Source organism: Lissotriton helveticus, chromosome 1_2 (assembly GCF_964261635.1).
Source record: "Lissotriton helveticus chromosome 1_2, aLisHel1.1, whole genome shotgun sequence".
NCBI classification, from domain to species: domain Eukaryota; kingdom Metazoa; phylum Chordata; class Amphibia; order Caudata; family Salamandridae; genus Lissotriton; species Lissotriton helveticus.
The window spans coordinates 321,593,621-321,619,223 of NC_136058.1; positions in this window are offsets into that span (position 1 = coordinate 321,593,621).

A 25,603-nucleotide genomic window follows, 5' to 3' on the forward strand; every position below is an offset into this window, starting at 1 on the left:
ACCCTTGATTGACCTCACAGAAGACCCAATCAGAACAAGAGAGCGAATTTGGGAAGGTAGAGAGTGGAATAGAGAGGAAAAGCAAGGCACAGGCGAAGAACCTCAGACTATTGAGATTCACGTCAAAACTGAGGAAGGAGAGGGTCAGACAGGGACTGGGCAAATAATTGATACACCTCCACTGACTCCTGATGTCGAAAAGGGACAGACTAGACATAGTGTAATAGTTCGAGCAGAAGAAAATCAAGGTATCGAAGTGCTCGAACAGGATCAGATAGGATTAGAAGAACGTGTTCAGGACACAGAAACAGAGACATTTGAAAAGCAAACACAAAATTCTCCTGAACAAGGCCAGATTAGTAACCAGGCAGAAGAAATAGATGCAAGCCCTGGAACTAGTGAGATAGGAAGGGAAGAAGAAGAAGCAGAATTGCCACAAACTAATGAAAATAAAAGGGCAAGAGAAGAAAACGAAGTCCCAGTGCCAACTAAAAGACTTAAGAAAAGAAAGCACATTGAGCCTGGATTCATAAAGAAATTGAGACTGAGGATAAAAACGGTAGAAGAATAACGTGCAGAAGAAAGGAGAAGTTCTCGCATAGCAGAGCAACCAGAAGACACTTCCAAAAGAAGGAGCGATCGAATAAAAAGACAAAACAAAAAGTACAAGTCTCCTGAATGGACGCTCGTGTTGGAAGAATTTGAAGATCTTGATATAACTGACGAAAGCGACGGAGAACCAGTCGCTGAGTACTCTGCCGAAGAAGAAGACGAGCCACCGTGAACTTGCACAAAGTAAGCTACTGGTGCAGAGACACAAAGAGGGGTCGAGAAACGTCTTCTGAGCCAAAATGTCTGATTCAAACGTAAATGGTAGACCTAGTCGCAGTTGTTGCAAAACATGCTGCAAGGTATGTGTATGTAGTATAATTATAGTGATATTAGTTTGGATAGGACTAACAGTGTTCATTCCTTTTGCGGTGAGCAAAAACACTAATGTTGACCCTACTGAGATTGTAAATACTGACAATGAGGAGCTGACAACACAGAGTGTAGCAAGACATGAGAGAGCACTCAAACAAACAAAACGAGACCTAGAAGCATCAGATGAGGGAGGACTACATTATCATGGAGTTAAGAATAAGACACATTTAAATGTTTTCGCAAACTTGTTAATACACTACGTAGAGACTATGGAAATTGAGGATTGCTATGTCTGCATGAAGCTACCTACCTCTGTAGCTGAAGGCGTGACATACCATCACCTGCCCCTGACATACGGAATATCCTGTAGCATTTTAGCAAGCTTATTTTACAAAAGAGGACCGTTACAGTACTATTACTCTAACAATGACGTGATCTTTTCTGAACTTCCTATACGTGGGAACCTGAATCCTGTACATACTAAAAGTGACGTTACTCGCTACATGGGCGAATACTTTCTGACTATAGGTAATATCGACATAGGTGACGCACACAGAGATAACTTGACCTGTTCTTTGCGTGAGCAGGAAAAGATGTTCCTGAACATGGCAGAGAAGAGGAGAATAAAAATACAAAGAAAGGCAGATGACGAAAGACAGAAAACGCCAAAATGGGCTGAGAACATGGAAGGCACCTCAAATGGTGGGGCGGGACCTGCTCTGTTGCTGGATTTTGAAAGGAAGGGAAAGCTATGTCTTCACCGCGAGAAGACTAGCTATTATAATAACATTTTCATTGGTTCCAGTGAATGTGAACATAATTACAAGGTAATTGGAGGATGGGGTTTCAAAAATGGGTCAGAGCCTGTGTTTCCTGGAATCTATTATATATGTGGAGACAAGGCTTATTTCAAATTGCCGGATCACTGGTATGGAAGCTGCTACTTTGGCATTGTCTTCCCGAAAATATACCACGTGAATGAAGTTGCTGGAAGCAGTGAAAATACTAATGGCTTAGTGCGTAGTAAAAGGGAAAGCATAGGCGAAATAATGGGTAGTATTTTTAGTGCACTGATACCTGGAGTGGGAGTGGTTCTGAACACTCACAGAATTTGCAAATTGTCCACAATAGTGGATGTGTTGTCTACGGACACAGCTCATGGATTTCTGCTGGTCAATACCGAAATGGTTGCGATCAGATCAATGGTTTTGCAGAACAGACTTGCTCTTGACACCTTATTAGCAAAAGAGGGCGGAGTCTGCCGGATGTTGAAGGCGCAACATTGTTGCACTTATATTCCGGACAAAAGTGTGCAGCTCAAAAGATATGTGAAAAACATTACTAATTTGGAAAAGGAACTCAAACCACTCGAGGTTGACAGTGCCTGGAAGAGACTGGTAGATGGTCTCTCAAATGTAGGTCATTGGCTTGCTAGCTTAGGTAAAAGCTTATTGTTCAAGGTACTGATGCCAATTGGAATTATAGGTCTTATCCTATTTTTCATATTTGTCTGTTGCAAATGCCGTAAGCACACCAGAAAGCATCAAGTGAATGCCAGAGGAGTGAAACGAAGTGTGGATGAGCTTGAATTAGAGGAAATGAATAATCAGATATACAAAAAGGTGAAAAATTCTCACCCTACCAAAAATGAGAAAGAGAAGCTGAATCGCTTGTTGGAAGAGATAGAGTTGTATAAGGTGTGAGAAGTTGGCATCTGGTTCCATTATTTTTGTGATGATAGTAGATATCATCAAAGAGGGGATTGATAGAGCAAGCTTCGCATCGCGACTTGCTCGAGTCATGAACCTCGCCCGTGTGTAATCAATTAATAAATTTTGTACGTCTTACTAATCTTTATTTTTATATTCGAACGAAGTAGAGGAAGCTTGCGTATGTGTATTTCTAATACAACTAATCCGTGTTCCTAAACATGGCCGCCGCTGGGAAAATTGCTTCTGCGCATGCGTCAGTCACACTCACGTGACCTGACGTAGTTATAAGTTTGGTGGGAAAAGGGGGCGCATGCGTAATACACAGCTTTAGTGAATAACATGGTGATGCTCTTGTAAACGTGTATATGTTGCTAATATTTAAACTGCATAGTATATTTTTATAATGATAAGGTTAAAGTACAAAACCATGATGTGTTTTTCATGCATTTATTTCTATGTTTTAATTTGTTCTCGCTTACTTTTCATGTGCTGCAGGAAATGGGGGTCCGAACCGGTTGGGAGCCATATTGAAGGTCCCTTCTGCGCATACTCGTGGTGCACTGAAAGGTGGCAACATTGGACAGTGGAACTCAGCCAGCTGGCAGCCACAGTCAAGATGCTCATGGGAAAGCCACCTCTGCCCTACGAGAACGGAGAAAGTTGCTCCTTATATGATACATTGTGTGTTGCGCTATTGTTTGCTGTACAGCTTCCCATGGGAACCCCAATCTCGCTAGGCGGTACCCAGAGATGCAAAGTAGGCCTCCAAATAGTCTATTCTGATTGGTGTGTTACCCAAACCCTACCTTAGGACCAATCCAAATTGAGGGATTCTGACACTTTGCAACATTGGGGGGTGGTACACCGTCCCAAAACAGTATATCTACCCTGGGTTCACCTAGGGAAATCGTCCGACTTGTCTGGTTTAGCTGACCTGTCACTGACCCAACGCACTCAATAGGTGACTGAAGATACAGAGTACTGCGGAGCACTCTGTCCGAAATTGACCATAGACTAAGGTTTTACTAAACCTTAAAGTGCTGGCGGAGCACTTTGCTGGGAGTTCGCTGACCCAATCGGGGTCTTGATCGATAGCTGCAGAGAGGGTGGAGCGCAGGCGTTGCTTCCGAACTGCGGGTGCCGGTCCTGTCCTGAGGGTTCCTGTCCTGACGGTCCTGTCCTGATCCTAATCTGGTCTTCCTGTCCTGTCCTGGGTGTCCGTTCTGCACCTGCTGTCCATTGAGGGGTATCCTTCCTTGAGGGTTTCCTGTCCTTAACTGACCCGTGGCCAGGGTTTGGTTTTCACACCAGTCTAGGTAAATATCACTCTGAAAACTCTGAATCTTGCACCTTTCTGAATTTCTGTCTTTTGCTTCAATAAAGACATACCTTTGCATATGTAAATTTTCCATGCTTTTTCCGCAACCATTGAATCATAAAGTCATTTGCATTTGTTTCGTAACGTGTTCCTATGTTACCCTACCTGTTAGAAATTATATTTTGCATTGCAGTTTGTCATTTCCTGATATGGTCTAGAACCTCCTTACTGAAACTGTCTAAAGAACTTTTGCCTTAAAGCATAGCGTGTCTCTCTTCATAGACTCTCCTATAGATATAAATGTCCCGAACTCCTGTCTCATTTTTCTCTGAGATAATTCTAGAATACTAGTCCTAATCGAAGCCTATCCCATCTTTAGTGATTCATCTTAAAACGTTCTAATTCCTGATCCTTCATTTTAAGTGTGTCCTGGTTTCATTAGTTCATAAATGGTTGCACTGACTTATTTGCTATTCAGCTATGTACTTTCTGTTATTCTGATTATCGATTGCTTAATTACTGTGAATTTGATGATTTCTGAATTTTACTAAATTAGATAAAGACTTTAAAACTTCCAGTTGTCCGTGGTCATTTTACAAAGATTTTTGAATGTTATTTGTTGGGTTTGTATTTTGCTGCCTTTCCTTTTACAGCTAGCTCCCTGATCCATTGTGGTCATAGGTACCCGCGTCGGTGGATGGTAAGTCGGGTACGCTGAAGAATAACGAAAGGAACTCACAAATATTTGATAGCAGACAGTGAGGTCATCCGATCAATGTATATGGTGATTTGAAATATATGGGCCCGAAGCCGGAAGTGGCGAAATTATTGGTCGGGTGACCCGCGCGCTCTATCACTTCCAATCAGGATGTGTTCTGTTTTGGTTTAAAATATGGAATACGTCTATCTCAACATCTGTAGCGCTATTACTGTCAGGTGTTGGCTTTGGAATAGACGGTTTGTTTAAGTCTTTTATTTTGGCTAAGCCAAGACAGGTTGTCTGTTGAATTGTGTCATTCAAAAATTCTGGGGTCGATTAGGATCGCGGACGGACTTGAGTCCGTCCGCGACCCCTGAGGAGGAGGGAACGTCCGCATGGGCTGCGGCGTTCCCTCCGATCAAATTAGGATGTGACCGCCAGTGTGGCGGTCACATCCTCCATCTCTAACATTGCGGCGGGTGCAGCTTCAAGCTGCATCCGCCGCAATGTAAAAAATCCATGCACAGCATTTGCGTGCACAAAGCGGCAGGCACCGCGCGGTGCCTGCTGCATTGTGCACGCAAATGCAGGGGGGTACCATAGGTACCCCCCATGTGCACCCCCCACCCCACCTTCACCCAGGGGGCCCGCAACGGGCCCCCGAAGTGAAGGTCCGTATGCTTTTCCACGGCGGTAAAGTCGCCGCGGAAAAGCATATATTTTCAGACATCCTAATATGCCTGGCGGTGTCTGATAGACACCGCCAGACATGTTAGTGCTTTTCCGCCGCGGTCGCCTTCCGACCGCGGCGGAAAAGCGGCGGACAGATTATCAGACCCACCAGCCATCCTAATTTGGCGGTGGGTCTTTGGAGTCTCCGCCGCGGTTTTTCCGCATCCTCCAGGCCGGCGGACACTTCCGCCGGCCCGGAGGATGCGGAAAAACCGCCATCCTAATCGACCCCATAATTTGTTCTGGGATCATGCAGGCTCTAAATAATGATTCTATACCTTGGATCTGCCAATCTTTGGTACCCCAGTTGGTTTTTGTTTCAATATTATTGTTCCAGAAATCAAAACCAAATGTATTCATTTAAAAAAAAAAAAATTCTGAATAGATTAATTTTGTGTTTGTCAGCATGGTTTTCATTCCTGTCTTATTTAACAGTTTGAAATAAAATGTTTCTGCTTCACTTGTGTTAAACCCTGAGAAGTATGGGAATTTGTCATAAAATGTTTTTGAACTGCCTTTTGGTGGAGTTGCACAATGTTCCCATTGATTATAATTAAAAACATTTCTAGGTTGAGCAGATTTATTCAAATAATGGTTAGCATAGTGATTGTAACAGTACATCTGGTCATAATTAGACGAACCCTGTAAATAATCATGTTCTGTAAATTTTGCTGACATAACTTAGTCTGACATCATATCATTAATACTTTCAAAGTCCCAATCATCAGAGAATATGCTCGGTTTTACAAAGTCACTTAATGAAACCTTAAATTGATGAGGATACTTCAAGAGCTCGACCGGGCCATATATGTCATAGTCTGTTTTGTCCCATGCTACCCCACTGGGTATAGGATTGGCTGTGAAGTTTACTGAAGAAAGTTCTCTTTTCTCGATGTGTGAAGACTTGTGTGGCTTTAGGACCAAGTTGATATTCTGACTTGCTGTGTCCATTGTAACATATTTTCCCTCAATGAAATGTCCCAAGCATAGTACCATGATGAGCCAAAGTATGAGGACAAATACACCTTGCGCCACCCAAAATTCAATCCATGGAGAAATCAGATAGGTTGCTTTGAGTTGATGAAAGAGTTCCTTTGCGTTGTCTTTAAAAGTCTTTGATGTTGTCGGCTGTTCCTCAGGTTCGCTCGGATCCTCAGAAAAGTCATCGAAGTTGATGAAGTAGCCTAATGCAGTTCTGTCAATTGTTTCAACTGCTTCTGGATTTCTTTTTGCTTTTGGAATTTTCTTTGTTTCATTAGCATAGTCTGTGGCTACATCATTGTAGACTGTGTTTCTTGATGCATTATTGCGATTTGGGTTTCAAGAGGCTTAAGTTCCATGGCTTTGTTGCATAGTCCTTGTTGATTCACTGTAGGTTTATCAAATGTGATTAGTCTCTCAGTTTGAACCTCTTGATTTGCAGCAAACTTTGGTATTCTGCTACTTCTTGGGAGTCCACTTGGCCTACTACTTATTATTGGCCACATAATTGTGGTTTAACCAGGTCGATGGATACAACTCGGTGCTCCTTTTTACCAGCAAGGGGCGGTAGTACAACTGATCATGTTCCGTAGATAGCTAAGACAGGTACTGTTTTTCTGTACGAAGGCCCAAATTCCTTCTTCACCGCGATTTTCTCCCTGATCAGATCCCCAATCTTTGGAATCCAGACAGGCCTTGCTGGGACAGGTGGTTTCTCTTCAGTGGCTGTTGGCTGTTGTTTCAACTTTATGTTGGTCAGGTCTTTTCTTTTTTCATTGAAGTCCTGTAATATAGCCAAACGATCTTTGATATCAAAGCATTTTCCTTCCACCACTGAAGTTTGACTATCGAGGTCCTGGATTCGCATTCTAGTCCCAAACAAAAGTTCGTACGGACTGAAACCTTTTAGAGAATTTCTTGGCAGATTATTAAGACTACGTTGGACACTTATTAAATGTTTGACCCACCCAGCCCCCGAACCTAATGCCTTTGCCGTTATAGATTGCTTTATGCCTCGGTTTTTTCTTTCCACCATCCCATTTCCCTCAGGAAGGAAGAGATAAGAGTCCCGCAATGCAATGCCCATGCTGGCCATTGCCTCCCCACAAGCTCGAGAGCTTAAAAGCAGGACACTGGTCAGAATGTAGCATGCCAATTGCGTATATGCCGCTATAGACTCGCGAATCTTTTTATAACAGCTCTGGCGTCAGCCGAGAGCTGGGGTCTACATTTTAAGTGAATCTAGTCTCTATATGTTAATATGACGCACTATTCCTACTGGGTTTTGCATGTAGATAGCCTTATCCTAGCTTAAGGGGAATGCCATGGCAATACACCGTCTCGTTCGCCACTGCGATCTCTGTTGCAGTCTGGGCAGTTTATTGCGAATTTAGTATGTTGCAGGCTCATTCCTGGCCACCAGTATATTGATTGTAATTCTTCTAGAGATTCCTTAATCTTAAGGTGTCTAAGACCCTCACCCATGTGTGCATCTGCTATTAACAAGACTCTCCTGTTCGTGTTTGGAATTACTCTATCCCCCACTCCAGGGATTTGAGCAAAAGGAATGGAGTTTGCATCGATTATGTATGTATAATTGAGTGGATAGTTGACGGGTAGCGCTGCACAGTCGCCTTTTGATGACGTTTTTACTGCCAGCATTGTTTCCCCGTCTATGTATTTTCCTGAACGCTTTTTTGTAGCTACGGAAGCCAATTTAGTTGCTTCCGTTGTGGCTGTCTCAGCCAATGAATTCCCTGAAATGTGAACGCCATCACGTTCATGACTCAGTGAGTGTATCACGTGAGTCTTTGGTAGTTCTTTCTGTAAAAGAACTACTTGTTCCCAGAGCGATTTTTGCTTGATTGTGGCACCTTTGTCATCTTTGTAACCGTTTTCAACCCATTTCTGCAAGTCGCTATTGTATGATTTGACGCAGTAATGTGAATCGCACACTATTAGTGTCGGGAATTCGCGATCGGCATTATCTAGCGCCATTTTCAATGCTATTACTTCAGTTTGTTGAACTGAATTGTTTTCTACAGAATGTGATTTTGTACCAGAGGTCTCAATTTACCTCCGCGCCACATGTTTTTTACAATCTCGCATGTGGCGTTATAGGCTTGTTTTCCCAAACTGAGGGTTTTGCATATCCGTCTGTATATATTACACAGGCGTACTGTTATATGGGCAAAATTTCGATTGGCAGAGGATATTCTCTTTCATATTCTCGATTTTTTTGTTTTTTCATGTTCGGGCCAAAATAGTATTTCACTTTGTCTGTAGCAAGAGAATTTTCCCATTGAATCCATTTTGGATGTAATGCCACGGTAGTTAAATTACATGGGCTTGTTAATGCCTCAAAGGCTGATTCGGCTGTTAAAACAGTAATCTGTCTGCCTTGGGCTTTGTCTCTTTCATTTGCTACAGCTGTTTGGACCGCATGTACAATGTTTTCCTTAATACTGAATATTTTTTCAGCTTCTGTGTACAAATGTGATTTGTAAGCTATTGGTACCGTTTCTCCCTCATTTGAGGTTAGGTATGTGAATCCGCATCTTCCTGGGATGACTCGAATCACAAGGTTGCGTGTGTTATCGCGTGTTTGCAATTTTGTTTTAGCTAACATGTCTGTTTGCAATGATCTCAAAATTTCTGTGTGTTTTTGAGTCCAATTGATTGTTTTAAAATCTGGTCTTATTAGTTCATAGAGGTGTTTAACCCTCTCTGCATAATTTAGAATGTAAGTTCTTCCGAAATTCAGGAAACCTAGAATTGATTGTAAGTTTTTCAGCGTTCTTGGTGCTTGGATTACAGCACATTTCTCTAAAAAATTGTCTGCCAGGCTTTTGCCTTCACTTGATAATTCATATCCTAAAAACAGGACAGTTAGATGGGCAATTCGTGATTTAATAAAGTTGAATTTGTAACTCTCTGCTGCGAACCCAAGTATTATGGTGTTCACTCTTTTCAAGTGAGTATCCCAGTCATCATCTGTTAGATAGATGTCATCGACATAAGATAATGCCTCATCATCATACATTTGTAGTAACTCTGTTACTCTTGCTGAGAATAATCCTGGGCTGTTCTTGAACCCCATTGGGAGTCGACAGAATTTTTTTCTGCGAGCCCATTATTGAAAAAGCGGTCAAGTATCTGCTTTCAGGTGCTATGTTTTGACAAAAGAATCCATTAGAGATGTCTAATGTTGTTTTGTATTTTTTGCGCACTATGTTATTCATTAGTGCTGCACTGTGTGAATTTTGTACCGCAAAATTTTTGCAACATGAGTTTAGATGTCTGTAGTCCAAAACTAGACAATATGAATCGTCTGGCTTGGAGACAGGAAACAAAGGATTGTTCATTTGTGAGGTGCATGTTTCAATCACCCCCTGGTATTCAAGTTGATCTAAGATCTCCTTGACCTGTTGTTTAGCTTCTTGCTTAATTGGGTACTGCCTCTGTGCAGTTGGTTGTGATTTTAACTGGATTTTGTGAGGAGGATAGTCCTCATCCCATCCAACATGGTTTTTTGTATAATGCAGGAGCCTGGGCTACTGCCCACTTTCTTGCAAGTATATATTTTCTATGAATTGGAATGTGATTTGAGAAGGCAGGCATAATCATTTCTTTGCCATGAGGGCACTCCCTGACAAACTCCGGTGGCCAGTCTTTTTCAGCTAAAAGGATGTCATAGCCTTTGGAGAGGTTATCCCAAAATAGACCCCTTATTTTCCTAGTCTTATCTCCCTCTATACTTAATGTTATTTCGTATATTTTATGAGGTTTGCTAACTCTGGTATCTGCCGTTTCCACCTGAATGTATTCATTTGTGTCCACAGTCTCCAGATGATTCATCGGGATCTTGCGAGCTATGCTCACTTCTGCTGCGCTGTCTAGCATTGTCTGAGCCCACTCTCCGTTTTCAGCTGTGTCCTCAGTATCCTCGGCATGTTTGATTACTTTAATACTGGCTACCTTCTTTTTTGGAAATTGTAATTTTTTTACTTTGATGAGCAGGTTCCTTGTCTTTGGACTTGACGTGCTCTTCCCTTTGTTCTGACCGTCCTCTTCTTTCCCATTTCTGCGAGGAAGTCTGAAAAGATCAAGAGGGACGTCTATCAATATCTTGATATCTATCAGGTTTCTTCAAATTATCCCTATTTCTAAGGTTGTATCTTTTCTCAGAGGGCTCCCTCTGGGGAGACTTGTGTCCTTGGTCCGGAGATCTTTCTCTCCGCCGAGGAGACCTTCCTCTGGACTGGAATCTTTTTTCCTTGGGAGTGGATTGTTTATTTCCATCCCAGCTCTTTTTTGGATTGTTTAGATTATTTTTAATAAACATCTTTTCAGGATTTTCAGTTAGTTGGGGTTTTACTGGTTTCCCACCCAAACTATCTCTTCCTAGTTCTTCATAGGATTTTTCTATGATTCTGGCAAGTTCAAATTGTTGTTCTGCTATATCTGTTTCTTTCAACTTCTGGTGGAAAGATATATCCTCAGTTGCCAATTGAACTAAGTCTCTATATGCCTGTGTTAATTCTTTTATTTTAACTAAGAGTTCTTCGTTTGACATTTTATTAATGTCAGGATGTGGTGTGTAGCTGACTAGGACCGGCCACGTTGCTCCTGGTCTACCTAGTGGACCGAGCCTGGTGATGTGATCATTATGTTTTAGGGCGCCTTTAAACCAGAGCAGGTGCTCTTGGTATTTTAATGGGATTTCCACTTCCTCGAAAGGAGTGTATTCATCCGGAGGTTCCTCTATTTTGTAATAGTGGAATTCTTTTGTGACAGCGTTTGCTGCTGGAAAGTTTATCCATGAATAGAATACCTCTGTCTGCCGATATTCATGTGCCTCAATTACGAATATGACTGTACCACCTCTTGGTGTTAGTCCATTTTCTATAAGTTTAAGAGTTATAGTTTTCCTTATGTTGACCGGGATGAGTATTGCGTCCGGGTCAATCTGCAGGAGACTTGTGTCATCCGCTAGGAGTTGAGCTGCTATTCTTGCTGCCTCCCTTTCTCCTTCGTTGGCTGTCATTTTACTGACAGGAAGGTTTTTTGTTGCAGATCAGGTTTCCAAGGAAACAAAGATTAGGTGCACAATATTTTGGAACACTGTATCTTTCAACGTTGAATAAACCAAAAAACTATACATAGGAATCTCTTCCTACTAAGTTCCGGCGGATTTTAACCTTTGACCCACTCCAGACGTCTTTGGAGTATTTACGGGAGAAAGGGTCTGTGTGAAAAAGCACGACTGAGTTACTCTAATGCCTTGCGTTAGATTTATCACCTTACCAAACCGTTGGGTGCCATGTAGTGTAGTTCCTATATTCCCAATAGGCTCTGCGCATTGGAATAATATCTTCAGTAGTGTAGATGTAGGACTGAGGTTAACTAGGTCTGTACTGATGATATTAGACTTAGGTTTTCTGTGCCAGCTAGCTCAGAGTTCACTATAAACTTTATCGAATAGGCGAGGAGGAGTTTAACCTCCCTTGATAGACAAGAAGGGATTTAGTTTCTGACGACCATAAAACATGACAACTTTGCTCTCCATGATTAAGAGTGTATCTCTAGAGTCGTGTGAAAAAAAAAGACAGCTATTTCACTCAGTCAATACGTGCGTACTTAGTTTCACCAGTTTGTAGAGAAAAAGAGAGACGGACGTTTTCAATAAAAGGTGTTATTTATTGAACAGTCTCTTTTCTCATACAAGAGAAATTAATCGCTACAATTGTAATACTTAGAGTTAAGTAAAATGCATATAGTAAAAGCAGGATTATGAAATAATACTGTAAAAGCATGGATATGGTTTCTTAGCCATATGATACCTTAAAATGGATAAAATAGATGCATTGACTAATCGTACTCAACTGGTGCTTCTAACTACGCCTACCCCGGTGTACCTGACCTAAGCCTAATATGTGGGAGGGAGTAAGTAAGTAGCAGTTTAAGTTGAGTTTGTTTGCCAAGAATCTGACTCAAGAATTCTCTGTAAGGGTTTAGTCAGTTCAGTACCTGGGTATTAGAAGGCAGGAGGGCTGGTATCTCTCTCTCAGAACTCGGTATCCCAGTCACCCGCAAAGGCAAGCTGGAAACGCTGGAAGCTGGATTTCTCGGCAGGAGAAAAGACAGCATCTCTCTCAGCGCGACAAAAGGGAGCGCCAGCGTCCGTGGGCTCTCGCATCAGCTGGGCTCTCGGGCAAGTAGTCGTGGCTCCAGATTCACCACCACCGTGTGTTTGCTTAAGGCAGCGTTGGTATATTTATACCTGAAAGGTGCCGGGTTTGACGTAAGGATGGACATAAGACGTCAATGAAGATGTCACTAAGAACTGGTCGGTCTTACAGTGCTTTACAGGAGTTCTCGGACGAAATCAAAACAATAGCAGGCGGGGATTTCCCGGGTTGCTGGAGGCTTGGATTTGTTTAAGAACTTGGTGTGCTTTCTAGGGGGCTGGAGGAATAGTGCTTGCTTAATGTGACAGCATGCGCTATGGCTAATTTATGAAAAGGGTTTCTATGCCGTTGTAGGGATATTAGTGATTTATAACCGGACAAGGGCAAAGAATAGGAATATCGATACAGGTACCTAGATAAACACACTACAGAATGGCATTATCTCTTTTTCATCCTGCATAGAATGGGGTTTCCCAGACTATTTATCTCCTGGATTCAATTGCTCTACATCCAACCCACTGCCAGAGTCCTTTCTCAATGGTTGTTTGTCCACTCAGCTATCCATCACGCGGGGTACCCGTCAGGGGTGCCCACTCTCCCCCCTGCTCTTCGCCATTGCGGTCAATCCTACGACAACTTCACAAGGAGAGTGCGTTCAAATGTTTACAACGACAAATCGGGGTGTCACTATGTTGGAACTGGGGTCACCAGTTCCCCGGGGGTAGCCTGGCACGAGCAGGTAGGTACCCGAAAGCTCAGGTGTTAAATGATTACACAGCACACGCGTCCTCTGAGACAATGAATGCACGCAAAGACTGAGACCACACCGGTAAGTTTTGATTCACATCAATACATTTTATCTAAGACCAAAATCAGGACAATCAAAAATCACAGCAGTATTGACTTATTTCCTTCCCTTAGAAGCACATGTTTTACATTATCTGGCCATAAATACTTAAATAAATAAATATTAAATATTAAATAACGGTAGGCCTGGCAACTGCCCTGCTCCTAGTCAGCACCTGCAAGAGATTTCCTTAGAAAGACATTTAAATAACATTCCATGAATTAGGAATAGTCGGATCTCTACATACCAGGCCACATCTTGTTAGACAAGAGGAAACATTTCATCAAGTAATTATAAACATTGCATCAGGGATGAATAACCTTCCAATAAGTAGAAGTGAACCATTGCCTTAGGTAAAATTAATCAGGAATGAACATTTCATCAGGCATGAAATAATCATAACCCTCTAGGCCAGCACAAGGCAAGCGTGAACAATCCGTTCCCCAACAGGGGCTATTTCCAACCAACGCAGACTTCAAGGGAGTCCTGCAGGGCTCTTGCCCGGGTCCAGTACATTAACAGGCCAATTATGGCCAACGGGGCACAGCAACTGTCTTCCCCAGGGGAGGGGCGAACTCGGGCTTCCTCCGGCCTTCCGCCCTCCTCCCCGAGGGGTTACCTTGGTCTTTGGGCCTCTCCGGGCCCCTTGCGACGGTGTCTCGTAGTGGGGAGGGCCCTCGGTCTTCCCCGAGCCCTCCGGGGAGGTGGTGACCTATTCCCGAGTCCGTGATGATACGGGCGGCCCGGGAACCAATCAGGTGCGAGGCCCGAAAGGAGGTTCTGCCACAACGCCAATCAGCAGGCACTATTGGAGGGCGCGGCAGCTTCAGCCTATCGCTGCGCGGCGCCTGATAGGGGCGTGGTCTGAGCCCCCGTCACGTGGGGCGGGTTGTCGGTTTCGTCAGGCCTAGCGCGGCCCACTCTGGAGCAGCAGCGGCTTGACTGGAATTCACGGCGGCCAGCTTGCAGTACGCGGCAGCCTTCCTCAAGGCTCCGGGGGGCGCCGCGGGGACTCTTCACGCATGGGCCGGGCACAGCCCACAACAGCACGGCGGCGGCCATCTCCTGGCGTCGGGGGCCACCAGAGCAGATGCCAGTCAAGAGGGGAGTTTCACGGTGCCCACAGCGCTCGATTTTTACAGCGCCTCGTGGGAAAAAGGAGTGCTAGAAAGTTACTCACGGGTTCGTCCCTACCAGCGCTCCACAGGACCCAGCAGGTGTGCGCTTGAGGCCAATTTACAGCACCTCGGGGGAGACAGCGCTCCAATGGGCAATAGCGCGTCAGCAGGCAATAGCGCTTCAGCAGGCAGAAGGCTGCAGGGGTCCAGCGCTTCTCCAAGGCACCGAGGGGAGCGCTGGAGGGGGGCACAATTCGGTTGCGGAGGACAAGCAGTCCAGCTGGCTAGGCAGTTCAGGATGCTTGCGCTAGAGAATGAGAGCGCGTAGCAGACAGTTCAGGCAAGGCAGCAGAGGAGATGGGCAGGACAGTGCTGGGGCACAGGGCAGACAGAGGGGCAGAATTGGTACAGCACAGTCCCTGGCTGATCCCGAGTAGTCCTGGTTAGCGCAGGGGAGTTCCTTCTTGGCGCTTGTTGGTTCTGGCACCCTTTGGTTGAAGTTACTTGAAGAGAGGGGGGGTTTGAGTTGAAGGCTTGTCAAGTTTCTTCAGCAGATCTCTTCAGGTGGTCCCTGGGCTCCCCTCCGCCGGGCCAGATCAGTGGGCTAGTTCAGTATTCCTCACACAGCTTGGTGGGCAGCACCTAAACCCTGTCACCCCCAGTGGTATAGGTTCCTGACTAGGCCCTACCGCCTTAGTCTCCTGCGTAGGGTCCCCCAGGTCAGTGATGCCCCAACTGCCAGAAAGTTTCCCTCCCTTTTCTTTTATAGTGGCAGATGGCAGTGGGCAGTTGGTGACCACTCCCCTATTCTGGAAGGTTCCAGGAGCTTCCTCACTCTAGCTATGGGCAGGCAGGCAGACTGGCATTGCTACAATGTTTAGGGGTTCCAGGCAGCTCCTGGCTACTAGAGTGCGTCTAACAAGACCACGCTGCGGTAGCAGGGGTCAGTGGCAGCCATGTTGGGGGAAGAGAGCACCTGCACCTTAGCATTGATTAGCAATGGGAAGGTGCCCAGAGACCTAAGGCCAACCAAAAAGAAGGTGGGAAAAATGAGGCAAAGGCGAAAACAATTAGGGAAAGACCACCCTAAGGCTGACAGGTCTAACACACTATATGCGGATGATCTGACAGTTTATGTTACAGACCCTCAATCCAATCTTAATCCCTTGTTACGGGAATTCCTGGTGTTCGGGCGGTTGTCGGGCATACAAATAAACTGGGGCAAATCGCAGTTCTTCCCACTCACCCCTGCAGTTTCAAAATTCCAGTTGGATTACCCGCTGGAATGGTGTAGCTCGGACCTCCGTTATCTGGGAATCCAGGTTTCTACAGAGAGGGAAGAGACACTCAGACTAAATTATGGTATAGCAATTACCAAACTGGCCGCTAACGTTACACGCTGGATATCCTTACCATTGTCCATGGCGGGCAGAGCGTCGCTTATTAAAATGGTGATACTACCTCGTTTTTTGTACCTATTCCTAAACATCCCTTATTATCCGGGTGCCTTTTTTTTAAAACGCTACCTTCGGAACTGCTCCGGCTGTTCTGGGGTGGCAAGCAACCACAGCTGAAATGGTCCGTAATCGCTTAGCCTTATGAAAAAGGAGGCTTCGACGTACCTGATTTCGAAGTATATTATATGGGCGCACAGGCACATTACGCTTATCATTGGACACATGCATGCCACAGTTGGCAGTGGAAGACTGGGTGGTACATCCCCTTCCCCTAAACGGCCTTATACACGCCCCTGTCGAGGCCGTTTAGCACGTGTCATGCACGATAAATGCCTGGAGTAGGATTGCGAAAATGCTGAACCACTGCCATACCATCCCAGAATGGCGTTGTTGCAGGAAACAGAGTTCCATGCAATGTGTAGGCACCTTAAGGTCGCTACATGGGGAGATCTTTTTCTGGACGGGCAACTTCGAACTAAGGAACAGATGTTCCAGGGAATTCAGCCCACACCGCTAGAAATTTTCTATTATGTTCGTTTGAGTCAGGGGCGGAAAGATGTCTTACCAGACTATCCGGAGGAACCTGAGACCGTAATGCCACTACACGGAATGCTGACTTCGGCAGAAGGGCGACATATGGTCTCCAGTATCTACTGTAACATTAGGACATAACACAAAGGCATTGAGAGTACGGCTTGCAGGCGCTGGAGTGAAGATATAGGTAGTGAGATATCCGAAGCACAATGGAGCTACTGTTGTGGTATCACTGCCAACATCTTGTCTAGCTGCAGAATCAAGATTATTCACTTTAGGTTCCTGCAGAGGCTCTACTACACACCAGTTAAGAAACTTAGATTTTAGTTGTCGGATAATGATAGATGCGAAAGGTGTAAGGCAGAAAGAGCAGGATTTATGCATTTGGCGTGGGAATGCCCTGGGGTTTAGGAATACTGGATACAGGTACACACAGCTTTACAGGCAATGGTGGAGGGTACGCTTGACAGGGATCCACTCATTATGCTTCTGGGATACACGATGCAGATAACTAAACAAAACAGAAAATTTATTGATATTGCTCTGTTGCTTGCGAAACGTAGGGTTGCATGTCGCTGGGGGAGAGGGAGAGCACCGAAATTTAAGGACTGGCTCACTGATATTATATATTGCCAGGGACAGAACACTGTCTATGCTGAAACACAACCAATGGCAAGCAGGCCTAGGGATATATGGGGTCCTCTGCAAGCATACCTCTTAGCCAACACAGAACCGCAAGATGGGACAAAGGCAGACGGGCGTGACGACACCACGGATCTATCAATGTAAATGTAATGTGTATACACCTCAACTATGAGGAGAGAAGGTATTGAAGACGATGTCATGCAAAGTAATGCGCGACTAATGACTGTGGTACCTATGTTAAATATGTCCTTTGCGACAAAACTTGCAATAATGAAATGATAACCCTGATTGGCCTTTAGGCTATGCTGCGACCGCGATATGTAGTGGGGTGCGCAAATGTTTTTTTAAGCAGCTTGTACTCACCATGCTTTGGACCTGCAGAGTGGCACTATGTAATGTGATATATCCTGTCGTAAAGGATGCTAGCATCTGCTGTTTTCCAGAACTGACCTGTCGCAATTATTTGTATATGTGAGACTGTACCTATGCTTACCCTGAAAAATGAAAGAAATAAAGTGTTTAAAAAAAATAATACTTGACTACTGTTGGCTACCTTTGCCCACAAGTGAAGTAGACAACCTTAGTCCTAGGGGACTTGATTTTTGAGGTGTTAGGGGACTTGTTATATTGGGGAGGGTGAGTGGGAAGGGAGGGGAGAGACAGAGTCTGGATCGCGGCCTAGTTGGGGACAGGGAGGCATGGGTGGGTGCGGGGGGGCAGAGTGCAGCTGTTTGGTGAGGTTGGGGGGAAGAGAGTTTGGTTTTGGAGGTTGTTGTTTACATGAGACCACACATGGCAGAATCAGGGTACTTTGATGTGCTGAAGATACAGATCACACTACTGACACATGTTAACACGCTATGACGGCCGAACAGACTAGAACGGAGGGCACCAGCAACACGTTAACATTACTGACTTGGAATATACGGGGTCTTAATGACCATAGGAAGGTCCTCCAATACTTTGCCGGATAAGGGGTGGATATAGCCCTACTGCAAGAGACGCACCTTCCCACGGACAGTCCCATCCTCCGCTATAGAGGGCTCTTGGGCAACGTTCCCGCCGCAGGATTCACCACACATGCACGGGGTGTCCTCACATGGGTTAATCCGAAAGCACGACTGACTATGACACCATTAGTGACTGGCGGAGACGGGCGCTACACTATCACGAGATGTAAGAGTAGGGGGCTGGAATTCTGTATAATAAATATGTATGGACCTAATTATGACCACCCGGACTTTTATTCGGAGCAGACGGCCAAGATTGTGACGTACTCAGGAGAGGAAATTCTCTGGGGGGAGACTTTAATATGACCCGACACCCACACATTGATAGATCGGACGGTCCTGACCGCCGCCCCTTGGCTGCTGCCAGGGACTTGGAGACACAGATGTCCCACATGGACTTACGTGACGTCTGGAGATATCGGTACACAGAGCTAGGTGGCTATACACACTACTCAGCGCAATTCAATATATACACAAGGATAGATTATTGGCTGGCCACTCATTATTTGACCTCTACTATTCAAAAATGTGAGATACTCCCTCGCACGTACGACGGATGCCTCCATTTGCCTGGCGGTTTCCCCCCTACTCACTGCTCGATACCTCCTTCAAGGAGGAGCCGGCGACAGACATCGAGGCGTTTTTTGACGCCAATGAGGGTTCTGTAGAATCGCTGCAGAGTGTGTGGGAATCCTTCAAATGATACATTAGGGGTGTTACAATATCCAAACACTCGGGTGTCCTTCGGTTGATCAGAGGCAGGCTGCAGACTCTAGAGTCTAAACTTGGCACTTTGGAGAGTAGGCGTTTACGTAACCCTGATGAAGAACTTGGCAAAAAGCTGGCAGAAACGTTACGGGAATACAATGAGGAGGCTGAGGCAGAGATCAAGCACCTAGGGAAGTATGCCTCGGCTAGGTCATATGGCGAAATCGAAAGCCCAGGTGCGGTGTTGGCACAGATGGCGCGACGGCCCAGGAGAGAGGGAGGAGTCCCCAAAATGAGATGCCCAGTGACGAAGGAACTGCTCTCGGATGCGCAGATAGCGGAACGCTTCAGGGAGTACTACTCCACCCTATATGCCTCGAGAGGTCCAGCAGCAGACAAACGTATCCTAGATTACCTTACGCATAATGAATTGCCTTGGTTAACTGACACTCATCAGGGATTCCTAGTGCGCCCGATAGAACGGGAAGAGATAGTTTGGGCGCTCTCGGCTATGAAATCTGGAGGTGCGCCTGGGAGTGATGGCCTTACGGTGTCCTCTTATAAGGCCTTTCCAGACCTTCTACTCCCTAGACTGCTTGCTCTATTCGAAGATATGGCGGATTCGGGTACTATGCCACCATCAATGCAAGAAGCGATACTAGTAGCTATACTCAAACCGGGTAAAGATCCGGGAGATTGCGCATCGTACCGACCACTATCATTGCTAAACGTAGACGTGAAGATTTTCGCAAAGTTGCTCGCCAATCGTCTCAGCCCTATGATTTCCACGCTCGTTGCTCCGGAACAGGCGGGATTTGTCCCCTCACGAAATCTCACATATAACCTCAGAACGGTCTTCGCTGCTTTTCAGCACACGCGCCCGGAGGTTCCGGCGATAGCTGTCTTCCTGGACATGGAGAAGGCCTTCGACTCTGTCGAATGGCCTTTTTCTGAGGCATGTACTGGGTCTTATGGGAGTGGGTCCTTGCAACTCCTGAATATTTTATACACCTCACCCACGGCTCGGGTCCGTATTGGGACGTTGATCACTGGCATACTACACATAGGAAGGGGCACAAGGCAGGGGTGCCCCCTCTCTCCTCTTTTATATGCACTAGTTGCAGAACCCTTGGCCTGTGCCCTACGCGAATATCACAGCCACCGGGGCATACGATTCCCTACATATAACCTGATAGCATCCACTTACGCTGACGACACTCTTCTGTATGTCAGAGACCCGGAGTCTCACCTGTCGACGGTACTTCGAGAAGTCGTACTGTTTAGCTCACTGTCGGGTATTTATGTGAACTGGAGCAAGTCGCTCATGTTTCCCCTCACTCCGGCTATGAAACAACTCGATCCGGAATACCCCATGCAGTGGACCACGGAGGCGGTACGCAACCTGGGTATTCGAATACATACTGACTCTGAGGTGATACTATGAGAAAACTATGGCACTGCGATCTCGATATTAGAGGATGACATTAACAAATGGATTACGTTACCATTGTGTTTATTGGGACGCATTTCGCTCATGAAAATGCTGGTGTTGCCTCGCCTTCTGTTTTTATTCTGCAACATCCCCATGGTTTTGTCCTCTAGTTTCTTCAATCAGTTATGTGCCTTAATGATCCGTCTAGCATGGGCTGGAAAGCAACCGAGGGTTGCATGGAATATACTTACACGCCCATATGCTTCAGGAGGACTGAATGGCCCGGATTTAGAATTAAATTACCGGACGGCAGAAGCTGCTCCCGCATACCACTGTATTCATGGACGGACGAACATTCCCCATTTACGTATCGAAAAGATCATTGCAGATCCTAGGCCCTTATCAGCGCTGCTGGCGAATCCTAGAGACCGAAGAACGGGGCTACTAGATTCTTTGAACTCGGTGACGCATGCTTGGCACCACTTGATGGACGGGCAGGCGTGTAGTCTGCTGTACTCTCCAGAGGCCATGATCGAGTGGTGCTCGTGGCTGGTGCCATGTCTGGACGGGGCAGTGCTGACAGCGCGGAAGGCTCTAAATATATACAAGATGGGCAATTTATTCGCTGCGGGCGCTGTCCGCACATGGGACGAGTTAGAGACAGGAGACCGATAGGGCCAGTCACTGTGATGCTTCCAGTACCATAGAGTGAGGCACGCGCTGCGGGCGCTTCTGGGCATGGAGATGGAGGAACCACAGACTGTCACAACATTTGCCTACGTAGTTTCTGGTAAGTCCCCTGCTAGACTCATAGCTAAATTGTACGCTTTGGCCCTGGAGGAAAGGAACGCTGAGTATGCCAAACCAAGACTGGCATGGCAGACAGATCTCCAAATAGATTTAAACGATGAAGTCTGGCGAAATTGCTGCTCAAGCACCAAGCGCATCTCTCTCAATGGGAGACATAGGTTAATCCACTTTAAATACTTGAACAGGACTTACTACACTCCGGAAAGGTTACATAGATACAAACTTCGTGAGGACGCTCATTGCGAGAGGTGCGGGACAGCGACGGCAGACTTTCTACAAGTGGCATGGTCCTGCCCCGAGATACAGGCATTTTGGCAGGGGGTGTACAGAGAGGTTAATGACGCTACACAGCTGACACTGACACCTGATCCTTTGCTAGCAATATTAGGCTACTCCAACCCCATACGACCGGTGCACAGAAGACTAGTTGACATGGCGACATAGCGTTCTTACTAGCTAAAATGTGTGTGGCACTGCGCTGGATGTAGGGGCCCGCACCCACCCTGACGCAGTGGTCAAGGGAGATGGCATATTGCTGTACCCAAACAGAATTATACTGTGACCTACTACCCCTCCACTCCCCCCGCAATCGGCCTAAGAACTTCTGGGCTTGCTTCCTCGAAAGAAGGCGGACACCGGACGCCGCGGGTGAGGCTGAAGCTGACACTAGCCTGGAGATAGACACGACTGCCACTCCCCCACCCTCCCCGGACTAAGGACGATACGACATATAAGACGATACATGTTGGGCTTCTGGCACTGAGAAGGAATGTGTTTGTTCTTAATACCTGTAGAAGCTTCTTAATTCATCCCTGAGTTTGCCACTGCCCTGGATAGCGGGTGGCATGTTCCTCTGACAGAACAGTTACCTATGTAAGCCTGTACATAACCATCTGTGCCTTGTTGTGGTCATTTATTCCCGCCAAAGCCTGTGTGGATTGCTTTTCTTTTGTCCTTTCTGTACTTTTGAAAAATGCCAATAAAAATATTTTTTTTTAAAAGAAGAAAACTATGTTTTCTTGAAAGATCTTTTATGTAGCTTTGTCTTAGTAAACCCTGGAAAACGCTTTGTGGAAAAACTTTTTTTATTGAAAAAAAGGACACAACTGCCTCATCTATACTAGGTATCATGTTTCATCATGCTTCTTCGTCAGCTCCAACTAGTGCTAGGTGGCTCATCCAGAGCTCTTTGTTGGTAACAAGTGTTTTTGGAAGTATGAAGGGTCATAGATGAATATAAAATTGCATTACCAACAGGATAACTAATGACCTTTCATTAAGACTAATCTTTTGACAAAGTTGAAACAGCTGAAACGCATACGGTTAATGGTAGTAATTGGGATACCTTCTTCATCTCTATAAAAAGGTAAGCATGTTCTGCGCTTCCTAGCATGTGACAACATCAGTGGGCTTTCATCAGGACGAAGCTGATCCTTCTAAATTAACTTCTGACCTACCCTTTTTGTCATAAATATTTGGTGTAGATGAAAATGTTAATTTAGCTATCTGTCAAATTAATCCTATTTGCTCTATTACAGCGGTTCTTATCCTTTTTATTTCTGTGAACTCCCACTGTATCTTTACTGGAATCTGCAGACCTCCACTGAGACATTATTGGAAACTGGGGACCCTTAGCTTAAGCAATGTCTATGATTTGAACCTCAAATAAAAATACAAAAACAAGTACACTACAAACAAATGCTTAAATATGTTATTTAATTCACAATACAATATAGAAAAAAGGTTATACATTTTCAATTTTGCTTCTTTATTTGTATATACTTTAATATTTATAATTTATTAATTTTATTATTTTCATTTAATTTTGTAGCACAGTCAGGGACCCCATGAGTAGGTCTCACCAATCATCAGGCGTCCACGAGCCATAGGTTAAGGAACACTGCTTTATGCTCGCCCATGAAGCTAAATTAGAGGTAAAGACATATAAGTTATAGTAATAAGTGACATTACATATTGTCTCAATTCTAATAAAAACAAGCATTGGCAAAGCAGATAGGTCTTGTCATGTTGAGCAGCAGGCCATATCATAGTGCTTTTTTTCTGATGGGAGCGGCAGGGGGCACATGGCAAAGCAACAATGTGGGAGACCGGGTGGCAGGCAAAGCTACAATGCGGGGGCAGGGAAACAATGTGGGGGTTGTGATGCGGCACATCAACAATGAAGGAGGGGAGACAGGGCAAAGCATCAACAGGGGAATTCAATAATGCGAAAAAGACAGGCAGGCAGCAATGTGGGAGCCCTCGTCTAGCCACCCTAAACCTCTGATGAACTATTCAGAGTTGGTTCTGCTGGAAGGTGGGCTAAAGGAGACATACCACTTCAGAGGAATTGGAATTGTGACACATGATTCTTTTTTATCTTTAAAATATGCTAGCCTTTCCTATATGGACACCCAGTCATTATCAAGCATTGCACAATCTCAGAGTGCATGAAGAATATCACAGCAGCTCTAACATGGCGACCCTTGACCTTTCAAGGTAGGTCGCTCCCCCTCCACACAGGGATGTATGACGTAACAACCTGTGTTATTACAACGCGTGCTCTTACATCGCAGTTGTTACAACGACTGCATGTTACCACGCTATGCCTTTACAACGCAAGTCTTTACATCGACTTGCGCTAGGTGGCGTGCTAACATTAAAAAAGTGTAATTTACTATTCCAACTCCAGTCCACTTATCAGTAGGGAAGGTGTTGGGATAGTAAACTGCACCATTTTTAATGTTAGCACGCCATCCAGCGCAAGTCGATGTAAAGACTTGCGTTGTAATGGCATAGCGTTGTTACATGCAGTCGTTGTAACGACCGAGATGTAACAGCTTTGCGGTGTAATAACCGCGTTGTTAAGGATGTTTCCCCCACACAGCACCGCCTGTGCCTCCCTGCCAAGCTGCCGCTGCTGAGGAAGTTCGAGGGCCTCCACCACCCGGAGGCTACCACCTGTTCCTCATCCCAATTGGCCAGTGGTAGGCCGTAGGTTTGCTCATCCTCCATTGTATTGACTGTATTTTCTTTCATTGCTCCTGTTGTAGTGACTGCATTTTCATTGTTGTGTCTGTGACTGCTGTTGTCTGTCTCCCCCGCTGCCCGTACGTGGTCTGTGCCCGTTCTCTCCCTCTGTTCCACTCGCTGCCCCCGTATCTCTCTGCCTGGTTTCCCTTCTTCTCCCCTCGCGGCCCCCGTGTCTCTCTACCCGTTTTTGTCTTCTGTTGTTTAGCTGCTCCTGCATTTCTGTGACCTTTCTGCCTTCTGTGCCACTCGTTTTTCCCTGTTTTTTGTGACCTTTTTGCCCTTCTTGTGACCTTTTGTCTTCTGTGCCACTTGTTTCCTCCTGTATTCTTGTGACCTTTTTGCCCTTTTTGTGACCTTTCTGCCCTCTGTGCCACTCTTTTACCGCCCAATTGTGTTGCCCTTTTGCCTTCTGTTTCCTTCGTCGCCCCTCACCGCCCCCGCCGCTGCGTCCCCTGCGGCTCCGCGCCCCTGACTGTCCATTCGCTGCCCCCGCCTCCCGCCTGCCAGCTTCTCCTCACTCCCACCTCCCTGTACATGCCGGCTGCTGCGCGGTCGCGCCGCTGGCGCACAGCAAGCCCATCTGCGCCCGTCCGCGCCTGGACAGCGCCCAACGCCAGAACCCCTTGGCCCCCGCACCCGCCATGACGACCGCCGCCACTACGACGCCAGCACTCTGCACGCTCTCAACCCCGGACGGACCCACAACTGCTTCAAGGCCACCCCAAAACGCACACACGGTCCCCTCACCTGCCAGAACTGCATCTACACCAGCCACAGAGCCGATGAACCACAGCCAAGAAAGACCTCAACCACCTCCGATGCATACTACTGAACAACGGCTCCGCACGCAAACACGCCATCGAGTTCTGGGACCTGCTCAACACAACCTCCCCAGACGTCGCCTTCCTGACAGAGAACTGGTTGAACAACTCCTCCACACCCGACATCCCCAGAGCCATCCCAGACGGCTAAAAGATCACCCGAATAGACCGCACCAACGGAGTCGGAGAAGGAATCGCCATCGTCCACAAGAACAGCATCAGGGTCTCGACTAGCACAGAAACACAAGCAAGAGGGCCAGCTCGTTCCCCACAGAACTCCTAGATTCCAAGCAAGCCTGCCGGAAACTAGAGAAGAAATGGTACAGTGAACAAACTCCGGACAGCCACGCAGCACACAAGGACGCCGACCGCAACCACCATCGCCTCATCAGGGCTGCCAAGGAGACCTCCTTCAAAGACCAACTCGACAACAACGCACACGACAGCAAGGAGCTCTGCAACATTGTGAAGGAACTCTCCAACCCCAGCTCCAACACCAACGACATCCCGCCGTCGCAAGCCCTGTGCGACTCCCTCGCCACCTTCTTCCACCGCAAGATAGCAGACATCCACTACAGCTTCAACACCCAGACAGCCCCAACAGACAGCAACACAACAGACCCTTCGCAC